Genomic DNA, 12,971 nt, shown 5'->3' with positions numbered 1-12,971 from the left:
ATATTATGGCCATGGTTATGGATGACCTTGAAAGGAAAATTTGAGAATTGAATAATGTCGAACTTGTTGACGCTATTGTGGTATCATGAATGTTGTATTTGATGTTTGGGAGTTATTATATTATTTGGAGGAAGTCGTATAAACAAAGGAGATGCTGCCCAATTTTTATTAGCTCTAGCTTAAGCTTGAGTATATTATCGATTATCTAATCTTAGCACGAATTCTCTTGAATGTAGAATCGTCGGCTTCAAAGGGAACCATTTAGTCGATAGAGTTAAGGAGACAAAGAGGTATGTAAGGCTAACCCTTCTTTCTAAAGGCATGTTTTTCCTCATTTTGCATATATACGAGATATTCACGCTATTCCTATTCTTTATAAAGGTTATAAGCTCATGACCCTCGAGATTTTCTTGATATTGTTGACAATGTTTCTTGTGATGATAATGATAATGATTATGATGATGAGTTCAATTTTAGAGGTGCTATCCAAGATATCCAAAACGTCCAAATCTTAGGGACGCTAGAAGCTCATAACTTACAATATTCTTGAGATACTTTGGCAAAAGCTCCTACTAGTGATAATGATAATGATGACAATGATAATAGTGATGATGATGATGCTAATAGTGATGATGATAATGATAATAGTGATGACGATAAAGATGATGGGATTCAATAATAGAAATCGGGAGTTTATAGACTTTGTGTCACCCCGATAGTGTTGAAATGTTTCTCTGGACATATGTATGTTATAAATGTATGAATGCTATGTTGTGACACCGAGCCTATATGGCCGGGTACGATATCTATTGCGCACACCACCGCAGCCGGGTACGTATAACACCGAGCCTTGGTGCCAGTGCACGGGATAACACCGAGCCTTGTGTGGCCAGCATATCTAACACCAAGCTTTATTATGGCTGGGTACGTAAGACACCGAACCTCTGGTATGGTACTACTATGTGTTCAAATGTATGAAATGGAAGTTTCCTAGCAGAAAGAGGATAAGTAAGTTTAACGAGCATTGCTAGAGGTATACCTAGCTCTTTCATTTCATAACTCGTCCATACTATGTTATTTCATATGCTTACATTATGTTATTGATTATGCTTTACATACTCAGTATATTACCCGTACTGACGTCCCTTTGCCTGGGGGCACTGTGTTTCATGCCACACAGCCCCATATTGCTTTGGAGAAAAGTTGTCCGAGAGTTTGGCGATAGGATGTTCCGTGCCATTAGCCGGATCGGTAGACATCTATTCTTGCGGAATGATACCGCGTTGGAGTATGTCCTTATGAGCTGAGTCATGCACATTATAGGTATGTTGGGGTCCTCTCCCAACTTAGGTTTTGATATCATATCTTATGTTAGAGACTTTTGCAGACAGAGTCATGTATACAGTACATTAGCCTTGTAAGCAGCTTTACAAGCCGATGTAGCATTATGCATTACTTTACGGATTCATATTATTATAGATTTTTGCTTGAGTTAAGAAAGACGAAAAGAATGTTTTGAAAAGCTTTCATTATGCATATCATTTCATGATTAAGAGTACAATAAGATTATGAGTATAACAAGAACCAGCAGGTTCGCTTGGCTCTAAGTAAGGGTCGGGTGCCCATTATGCCCTATCAGAATTGGGGTGTGACACATAGATTTTATCACGGATTTCAGCTTTCTTGCTCGGAGGAAACCACTTCTTGAGAAAAATAGCGACTAGCTCTGCCCACGTATGAATAGTATTGTGGGGCAACTTTTCAAACCAAACTCTTGCTTCACCGGCTAAAGAGTATTTGAAAACTCTTTGTCGAATTACAGCAGGAGAAACAACATTTACACACCCACGGAATTCTTCAAGTGTTGATGAGGGTCATCATCGGTAGAGTTCCGAAAATATCCCTCAAGTTTGAGCAGTTGGTAGATAGTAGTTTCGATCTAGCAACTTGCGGCATTAACCCTAGGTAGAACAATAGCAAATGCATATTCCACCTCGTACATCATGTCTGCAAAGACATTCTCATCTTCCACTTCCTGTACTGGGTCTGCTACTTACACACCCCTACCACCAGCTGCTCTACGTGCTTCTCCTTTATTGGCCATGATCACCTGGTTCACAAAAAACAACAAAAAAAGAGTGATGGAATAGAAAAAGACTTGAAGTAAAGCACGCACAACTTAGTAATTTGGCGCCAAAATTTGATACGCTTAAATTACACCTAATAAATGGCGTAATACGGACGTTGTATAATATTTTAACCCAACTAGGTTGGGGTCGAATGCGATAGGAAATAGTGTGTGAAAAGGTTACTAATGTAGTTGAGTGCTTTCTTGCGGTCTAGTTTCACATTCCGTTGAGTTTATAAAATATTGTTTGTTTACTAACCATTTTGCTTTGATTTTGCTTTGATTGTAATAGAATGGATTGAAGAAACTGTTATATCCCGTATTTTGTACGTCGGGACATTCCTAGCTAACCATGAAAAGTTAAGGACAAGACTATTCCGGGATACGAGATTGAGACTTTTGACATCCGATTTTGTTTTAAGGCATAAATTGCTTATGATTTTATTGGCATGGAATATTAAGGAAAACTTGGGGTTAAAAGTGAAATTATGGAAAGTTATTAATTTTCATGCAATGGCCATGTTGGCCGTGTGGTGTGGGCCCCCTCCCCCCAAGTCTTGGCCAAATTTGATTAGCTTAAATTATGTGTGGTACATGTGTTCATCTTATATTTGTAGGGGCCTTAGTTATATATATGTGGTGGATGACTAGCACACATATTAGTCATCTTTTTCAACTCAAGAAAGTTGGAGAAACATGAAGAAAAAAAGGGGAGCCTATTCGGCCATGGGTGGCCGAACCCATGCCCATGGAAATCTTGATCAAAAAAATCATTTCTTCTAGATTTTCAACTCCTTAGAGGGTGCATAACAACATGGACTAATTGTTGGAGTAGCAAGAACAAGTGTTAGTTCAAAGCACCAACCTTAGCCAAGTGAAGAACTAAGTGGAAAAGGTAAGGTTCAATCTTCTTTTGTATGTGTTATGGATGGTTTGAATGTATTGTAGTGTGTAGAAATGAATGAAATTCATGAAATTGAGATGTGGGTGTTGTGGCTTAAATGGTGGGGATGTTTGTAGGACATAATGAACAAAATTTATTTAGTATTTTTGGTTGTCATTGCATGGATTCCATAATGAAAATGATGGTTTAATGATTCAAATTGAAGTTGTAATCGTTTGTAGGTTGTTGGAGAAGATAATGTGATTTTATTATAGTTTCTTGTATTATTGAGGTTAATGTTGTTAATGTGTTGATTGTTGGTGTAGTTCATGAATTTGGAAGAAAGAAATGTGTTATTGTTGTTCTTATTGAGTTTGGAAGATTTCGGGTTATGTCGTGTGTTGGTTGGCTTATTTGAATATTGTGCGGATTGTTTGAAGTATTCTTGAATCCCGTTTGAATGGTGGCGGATTAGTATTTGAATGTATAAGCATTGATGTTGGCTTGATCATATGTGGTTAATTTGAATGTAAATGGAATGTTGTCGAATTATGTAGAAAAGAGTTATTGACGTTAGAATGCATTTTGAATTGATTGTTGATGTTGTTGGTATGGTTGTTGGATTGTTGTTGAAGATTTGGCAGTTGAATTCTCGGGTTGTTGAATTTACTAGGGGAAATGCTGCCCAAATTTCGTAAATAAAGTGCTAACCTAGAATTGGATTCTTAAGTGCCTATGACTAATGTTTGGTGTCAAATGGTGTCATTGTAGATTTTGAGAAGCCGAGACGTAAGTTTGGATTAGCTTAGGAAGCGGACGAGGTATGTAAGGCCCAACCCTTCTTTCTTTTGGCATGTCTTAGTTGTAAGTAGGCTATGCTTCTAGCCTCGGGGTAACTCTATTCGGCGATCCGAGCATGTTCACGATTCTTATTCACTTCTTAATGTTGCCATTTGTAATGTACTAGAATAATGGTCCTTATGTCTTTGGTATGATTGGATTTCAAAGTTTGCATAAAAGTTTTGTTCCTAGCGGTTCTATATCAAAAAAGGCCATAACTTTCGTAGACAGAACCGGATCGCCTCGATATGCTTGTAGAAGGCTCTGTAGCGTATAATGATTATACCTTCCATAGGCGGGCTCGGATTGGGTTGACGCTCGTCCGTGGGTCCCGCGACTTTCCTTTGTATAGTTAACGACTTTTGAAAGAACCTAGCATGACTATCGCCTTAACCTCGAGCGTCGGTTACTTACTTACCTATCGAGTCTGCAATGACGATTATGTTCTCGATTTCCATAAGCTACTTCATATGGTTTTGAAACGTATCCATGATCTTTAAAGCTATATTTGATATGTTCCCGAGTGACATTCGGGGGAAACTTGATTCGACTATTCTCTTAGTTTTAAATGATAGTTCGTTTTTGAGCCGTTTTATGAGGTTTTTGAAAATGTTTTAAACCGCATATAGCCTCCCACGACTCGCTCGTGCATATGGTTGTTATATCTTTTCGCCGAGTTCGGTGGGAAATGTTATCGTGCGCACTATGTTATATTCGAGTATGATGTGTCCGGCTCGCCTAGCCCCTCGCTTGCAGGGCTTCGGTACGGGGTATATTCCGTCGTTATGCCGTGTTATGGCGTTATGATGTGTTATGATGTGTGACGGGATACGGAGATATGAAATCTTTCGGTGTTATCTTATGTTATGGCGCCAATACGGGAGGGCGACCATATTCTAAGAGCCCCATGCATGATTTTGTTTTAATGAGTAAGCATTTTGATATTCGGATATCATTTACTTTCTCCGTACTTACGGTTCAGATTATGATCCCGAGATCGTTTTTCATGCTTTGCATACTCGCACATATTCCGCATCGACCCTTTTCTTCGGGGGGGTCGCGTTTCACAAAGGTCAAAAACACACTTATTTGGATGATCCACCGGCTAATTCCCGTTGGTTCTTGGAGTGCTCCTTTCGAGCCATACTTTGTATTCATATTGCACATATGTATATGTTTATTCGGGGGTACGGCGGGGGACCAAATATGATTTTGTTATGATTCTTAGAGGTAAGACATATATGTGTGGGTTATGGGTAATTCTTGCGCTTGTGTCCGTGTGATCAAATAATGTCCCTCAGATATTATTATGACCCCTTAGAATGTGTGTGATATCGTCCGTTGAGAGATGTGATTGTGATCTGTATATACATTTGTGGCAGCTTCGGGGCGACGTTCCACTTTTCTGTATATATATGTTATTTGCATACTGTATAAGTTATTCGTACGCTATTTCTGACTAATAGGTGTGTACGGGTGCCCATTTCGGGCACTAGTCGCGGCCTACGGGGTTGGGTCGTGACAGAAACCAAGGTTGTGTCTCCCTTTAGATGAAGTGTACGCTATGGTTATTGATCTTGATATACTTCAAATGGATTGTTGTACGAATGCACTTAACATCTAATTGAATCCCTAATATTTTCCAATAGTTAAGGACTATTTCTCTTTATGGTTTCCCAAATATAAAAGCGTCGATATGGAGAATGGTTAATATGTGCCAAGTAAATTCCTCTTATTCCTAAGTGAATCTTTTAAATGAGGGTTAACTCCCCGAGTTCTTGTTACTTGTTCTTACCAAACCCTAACTTATTTTCCCAAATAAAGCAAGGTTTATGGCGTAAGCCAATGTTTGCAGCCATCAGCTAGCATTGAAGAATGAAGAATAAGTAAACTCTAACAACTCAATATGCATATATCAATCCCAATTCTCAATCACATAACACCCATCATTGGGTTCACAACCTTAGTATAAAATTTAGCTACTCATATTGAAGAATGAACAACAAAATATTAAAGAAACATAATGCTTACGTATTGAATAAAGATGAAAAAGTTGTAATGTGTCTCAAAAGCTTCAAAGCAATAAAGTATTCAATGTAATGAAGTCAAAGAATAAAGTCTGATAATGAATCGTACACGAAACCCTATGAGAAACAATTTGTAAGGTCTCAAAAACACGAAATTAGAACTCATAAAATTGCCCCTGATGGCATAAGATACTGTCCGTACAATTAAGTACGGACAGTATATCGAAATACGATCACTGTACTCCTCAGCTAGGTCAAGATATATGAGCAACTTATATTCCGAAGTACGGTCCGTATCTGTCTTTCTTCAGTTTTCCACTCTTCAAAGTACGAGCCAAGATACGGCTCGTATAAAAATATACGGTCCGTAAAACTCGACCGTATTCCTCATCATCAAAGTTTAAGTTTCTGTTTCTTGCCTCTGCTAAATACGAACAGGAATACGGTCCGTACTTCCTTGACCGTATCCATAGTTCTTCATAAAATGATTTTTGCTCATATTTGTTTTGTGATTACAGTTATTTGTTTTCTATATTCCAAATTTGTCACGATTATTTTGATTGGATTTCGAACATCGTCCCCATGCCCAACAGGGAAGTTCAATTCGCTGGTCCTTTGCTCACTTTTATACGGCCAAGAGTACGGCCCATACAAATTTGTATGATCCGTACTTCTCCACTTTTTGTGCCAGTTTATGCAATTTTCTTGTTTTTGTCAACCTCCAATTACCTGAAATACACAAAAACACATCAAAACGACACTTAATTGCTTAAAAACAAGTAAAACTTCTTATCAAAAGTGCCATAATTCAACGGCACATCAACGGTATTAATCTTTTGGCCAGAACTATTAGAAAAGTTATTCAGGGTGTTAATAATGGTGGTGGAATTCTTCAAGTTAGCTCTGGCAAAGAGAGTGAGATCATCTGCAAAAAATAGGTGGAAAATTTTAGGGTCATTTCTGCAATTTGAGATATTAGGACCCGGTATATTTAACTTTTAATAGATTAAAATGTGTATTTTTGGTCCCTTAGTGTAAAAATATTTTATATTTGACTATTTATACAATTATATTATTGTTAAATATAGAGTATCAATACAAATTAACATAACGCATGAGTAAACGGTAGAATGGTTAACAATTATAGTAAATTTGTGAATCTTAACAAACAAAGGAATCAAAAACACACAATTTAATTAATTTAGTTTTTAATAGAGAAAAGACATCATTTCCCCCTGAAACTTGGCAATAAAACTCACTTTAGCAACTAAACTTAACTAATTATTTACCCCCCTAAACAACTTAACTGATAATTATTTACCCCCCTTAGCAAACCAAAAAGTGTATTACATTCGCGCCACGTCATTGCCACATTGTTGCCACGTCATTGTCACGTCATTGCCTATATCAAAAATTACCAACCCTTAATTTTTATTTTTATTTTATTATTTTTTCTCTTTCTTCTACTTTCTCCTCATTCTCACCAACACCGCCGCCCCCGCCACCAACACCGCCGCCGCCCCCACCTTCTTCCGCCCCCCACCCCCACCCCACCGCATTGTGATTTCTTCATTATCAAGAACACCACCACCACCACGTCAACCCCCACCCCCAACCAAACAACCAAACCCACCTTCTTCCGCCCCTCCACCCCCACCCCGCCGCATACTAATTGTGATTTCTTCATTATTGAAGAACACCACCACCACCACGCCAACCCCCACCCCCAACCAAACAACCAAACCCACCTCTTCCGCCCCTCCACCCCCACCCCGCATTGTGATTTCTTCATTATTGAAGAAATTGCAATGTATATCATCTTCATATATAAGAAATATATCATCTTCATTATAAGAAATAATATATCATATAAGAGAAAATAGGAGAGAGAAACGACAGAGAGCAAAAAAAATATATCATCTTCTTCATTTTTGTACTGACCTATAACCACACCACCACCGCATAACCACCACCCCACTTGACATTCCATTGACTCGTACTTATCCCTCATAGTTTAGCATTTTATTCTTCTATTGGAGCAAAGGTAGCTGTCTATTGAGAGGGATCCTCGATCTATTCAATTCCAAATCCACCGTTTGAATAACAATAACAATTGTCATTGTTATTGTTAACACAAATAACAATAGTAAAGAAATTTCTTCCCGCCCTCTTCTTCGTATTAAAGGCGCATTCAATTGATAACAATAATATTTTGCCGGAAGACAAGAATTGTAATTTCGATAAGAAGATTGTTCCTTGAATATGTAATAAGAAATTAAAGTAACTAGAGCTTAATAACAAAACCTTAACAACACTAGAGAGAAACCAACACAAAGAACAAAGCAAATGTCAATTTTATGCAAATGTCAACTTTATGCATTTGAATGAATGGCCGAATTTGAGTCAACTCAACAAATTTAATCTCTTTATTTGTGTCAAATCAAACCCATAAATTAAATCTATATACAAAGAAACAAAGAAGAAGAAAAATAGTGGGAATCATTAAGTAGAACGCAGAAAGAGAAGGGAAAAGAATAAGAAAGAAAAGGAAAAAGTTAATTTAAAATAGAAAATAAAATATTAAGAAAATCTTAATATATCATCCAATTAGAAGATGACATTCATGCTTGGGACCACTTTTAGTGTTTATTTTTTCCTCCCACGCGCTTTTAAGAGATTGAGTACACTTTCTTGCCACGTCACTTTTTTCAGGGGGTAAATAATTATCAGTTAAGTTGTTTAGGGGGGTAAATAATTACCAGTTAAGTTTAGTTGCTAAAGTGAGTTTTGCTGCCAAGTTCCAGGGGGAAATGATGTCTTTTCTCTTTTTAATATGCTTAGTCGGGTATCATATGGACTAGAAAAATAACTGTCAACAATTGGAGGACCAAAAGTACTATTAATCTATTATTAAAAATAAAATATTTTATCGAATTAAGTACAAATAGAATCCAACAAATAATTAAGTCCAAGCTCAATTAGAATCAACAAACAAACTCAATTCTCATAAATCCAAAGAGGAGGAATATGTTTTGGGTGCCATGAATTTACATGGTTAAATCTATATCTATATATAATATAAAGCTAAGCATAGACAAAGTGATGTGGCACCTCTCTATGGCCACCATTGCTATTTATCTTTTTTGTCATTTTTTTGAGCTTTTACCTCATTTTGTTTTATTAAAAAAATCTAATATATTCATTGGAGAAAACCCCTAATTCAATACAAGCATAAAAAGAGTAGTTATTGCAATTAAATGCTCATTTGTCCGTAAAGAAAGCTAAACATTCATCCGTAGAGAAAACGTTAACTATAATATGAAGGAAGTTGTAAGGCCCTTTTCTCCATTTTTGAGTATTAATTTTCATTAAATTTTGCAACAACTTTATTATTCATTTTGTATAAGTTATTGTATTAATTATTAAATAATGTATATATTAGTGGGGAATTGAAAAGCCACCATCAGCTTTCAAGTATTTCAATCATGCCTTCTACTTTCTTAATTTCTTTTAATTACTCTTCTTAAATTTCACACTTTATTGTTTGTGAATTTAATATATATATTGATGTGGTATTCATAATTTGGAAAGTGAAATTATTGTCTTAATTCTTTGTAATGCGAGAGCTAATCAAAGATTATAATCTCTATTATATTCCCTAAACATTATGTTTAATTAATTTTTTATTAGTGTGTATAGTAATGTGCAAAGGGTAGGAGATAAAAAAACGCTATGGGTCTTCTTGCTTCCCTTTAATTAATTTTTTATTACTGTGTATTATTATGCTAAAGATATGATATAAAAGGACAAGAGCCAACCTTTCATTCATACTACCGAGCTATTCATATGTGAATTGTGATTTATGATCATCCATTTTAGCTTCAACGTGCATCAGGAAATTCTCCAAAGATGATGAGGTCCATTGTACAATTTTTCTGTTTTACTTTTCACAGTAACAATTTGTTTTATGAGATTCATGTGTTAGTGAATATATCTTTGACCTTATTTTTGTGTTATTTTCGCAGAAAATTCAAATGGAACCATTACTTTACGGGCAAAGGTTTGTCAATGTTTTTGTTGAAAAGCTTACATTCTTATGTCCCATTATTTCTTACTCAGTATTTAAAATTTTGGTGATTCGTGCTATGCCATTTCCATCAAGGAGCTTGATACACTTGGTAGCATCTACCTCAATGTTGAATGCATTTCATCTGAGGTAATTTTGACCAGTCTCTAAATTCATAATTTTATTCTACTGTATGAATTTATTTTAATTTCTTTTACAATGATAATTTATTGATTAGATTTGTTCTGAGAAACCAATAAAATCCTTTTTGCATTAGCTTTACTTGATTGCTCTACTAATTTAGGTTCTTTAATATTTTATTTAGCAAACGAAAACTATATGTAGTTATTCCTTGATTCTATGTTCTAATTTACATCTTATCTTTTCTTTTTCTTTTCTTTTTTTTGGTTGTTGACAAAGATAAAAATCTTTTTTTATTTTTATGTAAATATAAGGGAGAGACGAAGGGAATAAGTGAGGGAATTACAAGAGAATCAACTCCTAACCAATAAGGTGAAAGTCCAGGTAACCAACAATTAGACAATTAAGATCATCCACAGTGATCAGAATCTCACACTATATTACCCTCTATTTAACTTTTTCTCTTCTTATTATTTTTATCTCTATATATATATTAAATATATATATATATATATATATATAGTCATAGGTCGTGCACTAATCCTTCGCTATGCGCGAGATCGGGGAACGACCAGATCATAAAAAGGTCTATTGTTCGCAACCTTACCCTGCAGTTCCACAAGAGGTGGTTTCAGGACAACGGAAACTTAAAAAGATGGAAGTATTGACATGATATTTCTTATAATAAATCTTTCTTACTTTTAGTATATGGACTTCTATTACAGTGTAGCTGAATGTATATCCTGCTTGATATCAACTTATAGTTTGAGAACCGTGAAAGTTAACCATCATTATAAACTATATTGAAAACAGAATAAAGTACAAAATAATGAGATGCAAAACAACATAACTGATTGGTAATTTTGAGGCAAATCATAAAGGGATCGACGATTGACATCGCGAAATCATATGAGTAATCATGGGGTTGTGGTCTTTACACTTTTCATTCCCTTGAAATGTGAATGAACATGTAACTTAGTGGCCATTGTTTTTCGCATCCAAAATACATATTGATTTACACTTTTTTCAAGCTTATCTTTTGAAAGACAAACTAATGATAACTTACTTTAAGTTTCAGAAACTATACTTTGTGATTATTTTAATATTTAGATTACTGAAATTTAATAGTATTATAGATTTAAGGAGGTTTTACAACCGTGCGATGCGTGGCTAAATTCACTAGTCATAAATATAACAGTCCAATAATTTTAGTTAGTATCATATATCAACCCAATATATTATTTAACACGCACCTCAATTGTGTCGTCATAACATTTGTACCATATAGAAGAGCCGGTTGGGCTCACTTTTTCGTTGTCAATTCCAATTAAAAAAAAAAACTGTGGGGCCCATATATATTAAACAACAACTAATATTAAAAAAAAAATTGTGGGCCCCATATATATTAAACAACAATTAATATTTAAAAAAAATGTGGGCCCATAAACACCAACTAGTATTAAAAAAAAAAAAAAAAAAAAAAAAAGTGGAACCCACCACCTCCAAACTCACCGGAAAAAAAAGTGGACCCCATATTAATAAAATCAAGCAATATTAAAAAAAAAAAATCCCATATTAAAAAAACAAATAATGTTAAAAAAAAAAAAGTGCATCCTATATTAAAAAATCAAACAATTAAATCAATAATGATGGATTAATTGCCACATGCGTATCAACCCATTAATGGGAGCAAATGAAATTATTGTTGACAAATAACATACTTAAAATACTTATATATTAAAATAAGATAGAATTTAATTTCTTTTTCATTTTTTTAATATCTTACTCTAATAAATGTGAAAAGAGATTAATGTCATAAAAGAAAAAATAATATTAAATGGAGATCAAATAATTAATAAGGTAAATTAGTGAAATTATAATTCTAATTGACGTTTCCTTAAAAAATCGTGTAAAAAACAACATGACAAGTAAAATGAGTTAAACAAAAAATATTTACTAAAAATTAAAAAATAGAAGTTCTTCATTTAAATAGAAAATCAAAGTTCTACTTTGTTTCATTTTAAACATGTAAAATTAATATAATAATTTAAATTAGAATTATCCAAATCAAAATTTGATAAAAAAATTATATGTATTACTTTTCTATTACTACTATATAGAAAATAGTATTTAGAAATAAGATTGTCGTCCGTGTTCGGTCCCACTTTTTTATTTAAGGGCAAAAAAATCCTTTGTGGTCCCACTCACTTTTTTATTTAATCAAAAAAATGACGTTTTATACTTTATATTACCAACTCTTCTAAAAAGTTAATATCAAATACTTTATTATATTTATATTTTGATATACTATATACATCGGTCTCTCTCTCTCTCTCTCTCTCACACACACACACAAAAAAAAAAAAAAAAAAAAAAGGGTGGATATATATATATATATATATAAAAAAAAAAAATATATATATATATCTCCAAACTCATGAAAAAAAAAGTGACCCCACCCTCTCCAAACTCATGAAAAAAAAAAAGTGGACCCCATATTTAAAAAATGCACCCCATATATTAAAAAATCAAACAATATTAATATAACTACCAAAATTCCTTAACTTATAATAGTGGATTCATTGCCACATGCATATTAACCCATTAGTGGGATAAATGAAATTATTGCCTAAAGAAACATGGACCCCATATTATTACTTTTCTTCAAAATATTTAATTGCTATATTTGTTATTCCGTCATGTCATTTATTTGTTATGTTTACTAAAATAAATATACTTAAAATATATATATATTTAAAAAATAAGATACAATTTAATTAATTTTTTATTTTTATTCTTATCTTAATAAATGTGAAAAGAGATTAATATCAAATGAAGATCAAATAATGAATAAGGTGAATTAGTCAAATTATAATTTTAATTCAC

The sequence above is a fragment of the Lycium ferocissimum genome, chromosome 7 (genome assembly GCF_029784015.1).
Source record: "Lycium ferocissimum isolate CSIRO_LF1 chromosome 7, AGI_CSIRO_Lferr_CH_V1, whole genome shotgun sequence".
Lineage (NCBI taxonomy): Eukaryota > Viridiplantae > Streptophyta > Magnoliopsida > Solanales > Solanaceae > Lycium > Lycium ferocissimum.
This window is presented reverse-complemented; position numbering follows the sequence as displayed.